A 5,706-nucleotide genomic window follows, 5' to 3' on the forward strand; every position below is an offset into this window, starting at 1 on the left:
AAAGAGGACAGACATGATAATTATTTTCTAGGTCCCCATAGGACTTATCAAAATGTATAAGGTAGGGTATAAACACAACTGCTAATGTTTCTCACAAGTAGAAGAGGAGCAGCCCATGTGTCAATTAGCATGTTGTTGGGCCACATGTTTATTTCTCTGCCCTCTACCTCTTATGCATACAGCGATGTGAGGGGACCAAAGCTCACAATATAGACTGAAGCATCTGAAGCAAAAAAAGCCATTCCCAGATACTCCTTCTGTCTGTGTGCTGCCTCAAAAGGCACAGCAGCCTGTGCCATACTGGCCTGCTGGACCACATCCTGCACACAGATGGCTGGCAATCTAAGGGGCCTCTTCAGGACACCATGGCAACCAGCCAGTCAACAGCATTTGTTTAAAAGATAACTTGCTAATTTTATTTTAATCTTATTTTTATTCTGGGAAACGTATTTTAGTCATTTTATACCAATTTTTGAAACAAACTCAAACTTAGTGAAAAGTTTCAAATACAGTAAATATAGTCCAATGAGTCTTTGTCTCCCCTGAATCATTTGAGAGCAAGTTGCCATTCTGATGCCTGTTGCCCTCAAATACTTTAGAGAATGTGTCCTACAAACAAGGGCTTTCTCCAATATAACCATAATGTGTCCATCAAAATCATGAAATTAATACTGATGCATAAATGTAATCTAATCCCTAGATCCCATACAAGCTTCATCAATTGTCCCCATAATGTCTCTTATAGTAAAAGGATCTAGTTCAGAACTATGTGTTTAAATTACGTCTTGTTAGTCTCCTTCCTATACAGTTCCATGGCCTCTCTTTGACTTTTAAGAACTTGACATGAATATTTCAGGCTGGTTACCTTACCAAAATCCATTTGATTTTGTCTGATATTTCCTCATTATTAGATTGAGTTTGTGTATTTTTAGCAGCAATACCACACAAGTGGTGATGTATTCTTCTCATTGTGTCCTATCAGGTGGTTTAAGGACAAGAAAATTTTAGGGTTAGCCATTGCAGTTAGCTTCTGAATCAGTTTCACCACCGGTTGTGCCAAACACCCAGTTGCACTTCACATTGGGCTCAGTATGCACAAAGTAATCTTGACAGGTACTTGGGGTACCTCCACACTAAAATTTACTGGCAGTATGGTCTTAGCCTATCTTTATAGCTTTGCTGCCTATGATACCTACAATCCCCCAGGCACACCATACCAAGTTATCTTTCCTCCAAATTCCTGGGAACACTTTCCCACCTCTGCTTCTGCCCATGTGGTTCCCTTTGCCTTTCCTACCCACTCCATTCCTGCCCATCTCTCATGTCAAATCTGACTTGTCCTTCAGGGACAACTTTAAATGCCACATTTTCCATGGAGTTTTTCCAAATCCCCCATCCCAAACGTGGAAATTCATCTTTTGTCTACCGTAGTTTGCCTTTTTTTATTATAACAATCATATTATCCCGTATACTAACATTAGATGATAGATTGCAAACTCCTTGCAGGCAATAGCTTTGCATCATCTATCTCTGTTTTATCCCTAATCCTATCCCACCCTAACCCCTACCGAAGGACCGGCCATTTAATATCATGCTCTGTGTGTAATAATAGTTAACATTATTGACTACTAACTATGTACCAGGCACTGTTCTAAATTGTCTACATAGATTATCTCATTTAACGCTTATAACAGCTCCGTGAATATGGGCTATCATTGTCCCCATTTTATGGAGAGTAACTGAAAAACAACAGATAATAAAGAAACATTCACTGATGGAATCATTTCATGAACTCAAAAAGTATTTAACAAAGCATGTATACTGTGATATCCTGAGTGCCCTCTAGCCCCTGATCTGTTTCTAATTAGAAGGTAAGAGTCCCTTTTGGGCAGGAAGACTATAACCAAGCCAATGAAAAATGAAAGTCAGACGCCAAGGAGGTTCATTTCGAAATAGAGAAGAAAAGCAGGTGATGAGTACAAAGCAAAGCACCAAGAGATAGGCAAAGTTGCAACAAATGGAGGCAAGCACCTCACACCACAGACAAATCCCAAGAACAAGAGACTACTAGCTCAGCAAAGAGCCCCATGTAAAAACGGAGAGCAGGACAGATGCTTGGGGCCCAGTGGCTCCTTAGAATTGCCTCAGGAGTAGCACCTCTGAGGGCCTCTTGGAATATAAAAACCATAATAATCTCATACCCAGAGTCCATTCTTCTGTATCTCTGATCAATGGTCCACATGTCAAGCCTTGGATGAATTGGCCTTCTCAGTATACTCAAGGCAGACAACCCAGATAAGGGGTGATTAAAGTGTAAGAATTCCATGGGAAGTATCCTCTGGCAAATCACCTTACCTGTGTGAGCCCCAATTTTCTTATCTATAAAATATTAATATCCACACCGCCTGTCTCATAGTGACTGTACAAACATATATAGTTGTTAACCTATGTTATGTTGAACCGTTACTGCTATTTCTTCATTTTTCACATATACAAACAGCAATTTCATATGGTTCAACCCAACAGAATGCAAACTGTGAGGTCCTCTTTATCTCTGTATTCCCAGCATCAGTACAGTGCCTGACACAGGAGTAATATCCAATAAACAGTTTAACAGATTTATCAAGGTGTAATTGACCTATAATAAAATGTCCATATTTCAATTGTATAATCTGATGAGTTTTGATATGTGTATACTTGTGAAACCATAACCACAGTCAAGCTATAGTGAACATATCTATCACTCCCAAAAGTTTCCTCATCAATAAATACTTGTTGGAGAAATAAGAGAAAAAACATAGCTATCATATTGCTCTGGAAACTACAAAACATAAACACTAAGGGATTACTTCTAAGTTCCCAAGAGGAGACTCTTTTTCCTCACTCCTATACCCAGGATGCCAGGCCCTGGGAAGGGAGAAGGCAAAGGAAGCCTGGGCCATGATGGGTGTAGGGGTCACAAAGACAATGGTGCTCCTGATGGCACAATCGACTGCCTGTTTGGAGAAATTAATACACCGATGGGGCTCCAGGTAACGTTCCCAGCTTTGGTGGAAACTCTGACTTGTAATATTAAGGGGTTTTATTTGCCTAATTGTTTTCAAAAAATTCTTATTGATCAGGAAAGCATTTTAGAGCTGATTGGGTGACTTTACATCTCATTTTTTAAGTGAGATTTTCTTTTTACATTGTCTTGAAGAATAAACTTGGACAGAGATGGATGGTAGAGAGTGCAAAAATAAAACCAAACTGTAATTTCGAGTGATTTCACAGCCAATATGGGGTGCTTTACTCATTTATTACAATATGCAGTATTGGAAACTTCCATAGGGCAGAAGGGGCTACCTAATTAGCTCTTTTGCTGTGATGTTCAGATATGTTTTCCTGCGGCTTGCACAATCAACAACAAAGATGTTTTGTATGCCATATTGTGTAACATTTTTTAATAAATTTTTTATGTCATCAATGCCATTAGATTCTAATTTATCTATACTTAAATGTAATTGATGTTTACATTTAGTATGTTTTGAATATTTTTTGCTAAAATTCAATATAATGGTAAATTTATTACCATATAACAAAGGTATAAAATAAAATAATGTAATTTATGTACAGAGCAGCTTAAAATGTTATTAAATGCATAAAATAGTCAAAATATTAACTTTTTATTTTTTGTGGATTTTTGACACATTTAAAAAAAATTGAAATCAATTAACACAGTGAAAGAGTTAGCTGGGGAATTGGAAATTGTCCAGGCCTAATCTAAGTGGGGCAAGCCTAATAGTTCACCTCTGCCTCAACCATCCTGATTTCACTCTTTTGCCCAGTATAACTGAATCTAAGGCATAAATGTACCCAGTCACTTAATATTTTTGCTTCACCATAGCCCTGTCCAGATCTACCTGCCTTTCTGTGTAGAAGAGAAAACACTGTGAGTCATGGGAAGCTCAAGAATGTCTATTTCTATAATAAAAGCAAGAAAAACTTGGAGTACTTCAAAGTCTCAATTTACGTGAGAAATTGATGTTCTCTAATAAGAGGGCCCAACATATGCCTAACTTTTAGTATTTTCTTGTAGTGACTGGGTATTGTATGGAATATTTGAGACAGACAGGGTCTTTGAGATTACTAAACATTTTCAACTTTCTAGTGGCAAGAAAGTTTACATGGAAGCTCAATATATACAACATATATAAAAGCAAAATAGATTTGTTTAAAATTGGGGGTCGAAGTGTCTACCTTCTCAATAGCTGGGGGGTTCCAGAGGCACCTTAATGGACTCCTAGGGTTCTGCTTAGCACTATTTGAAACCTCTAGTTTCTCTGAGCCTCAGCTTCCTTCTCTGTAAAATGGGAAGAATGGTAGTGTCTACATCGAAGGGTAGTTGTGAAGGCCAAATGAAATAATATGTTAAGGCATTTGCATAGTATCTAATACATGGAAAGCTTTCATTAAAGGGGAACTCCTTCTATTCCCATGCCCCTGGGCCTGTCACTTTGTAAATAGGAGAACCCCATCCTAGAGAATGAGGTGATTAACCTCAGTCAGAAAGCAAGTTAGTCCAACTGCTAAAGCAGCTTTCTCTCTCAACTCCTACTCCGGTGTGACTTTCAGTACACCACAGTTGTTCTCTCTTCCACTGCTGAATCTGTGATAGAATAAAAAAGGTGCCTGGTCTCCATTGCCTCTGAGACGCTATCTGACTGAATCTGAGAACAGGATAAAGAAGGTTGCCCTTTAAGCATCACATAAATAACTAAAGAAGGAGCCTGGGTGTTTTTCAACACAGAAAACACAGTTCTGTTAGCTGTTATACTAAATCCATAGATTACTAAATTCATAGAGTCTAAATGACAGCAACGGTTTCCCAGAGAACCTAATGCACCTAGACAGGAAGCAGCTTAAAAGAGGTGCTGCTTATGAAGTCACAAAAAGCATTCTGTACCACCTCTCAATAGTGGCAAAACCATTAATCAAGGCATTAATATCAAGCGACTTCCAAAATGGCAGAGCCCTGCATATGTGATCTGACTGCATTGGTCTTTGAACATGGCTTTGGATGCATTTCTAAACTGAATGATCCTTGCCAATAAGCAAGGGTTATTTGATGAAGTCAGGTGAACAAGAATCAGAGGAACTCCAAATATACCCTATTTTAATGTCATATGTGTTTTACCACTATAGAAGTGTATTTAAAATAGCCCAAAAATCTCTTCTTTAGTCCCTCCATACCTTCGGTCAGTTTTTTTGAAAAGAGAGTAATTAATACGTCATCATTATTCAACATGTAAAGTGTTCCCACTCTCCCCACACCAAAGTAGAATGTGATTTAGAATCAAATAAGACTTTAATTTCCACATTCTGGCTGAGATTTGTAGTGTGGAGCTAGGCAGCTCAAAGGGAGGCTTTGGCTTTCCTCTCAGCCAGGCCTCCCTGCTACTGCTTGATAAAGCCATCTTGTCCAAATAAGGAGATGCTTTGCATATTGGTTAGAAACTCCTCAGGCATGTCAGTAAATTGCACCAGCCCTGCCAATAAGTGCAGATAATCTATTTCATCACTTTCCCATGAGGACAGGGCAAATGCTTTCCATGTCTGTGCAAAATGTACGTTGATCCTGATGGATGATAGATGACATTCCTTTTTCACTTACAACCACAGAAACCCATGAAATCAAGTGGAACTGCAGATAGAATTCAGATGATA

Source organism: Rhinolophus hipposideros (genome assembly GCF_964194185.1).
Source record: "Rhinolophus hipposideros genome assembly, chromosome: X".
NCBI lineage: Eukaryota > Metazoa > Chordata > Mammalia > Chiroptera > Rhinolophidae > Rhinolophus > Rhinolophus hipposideros.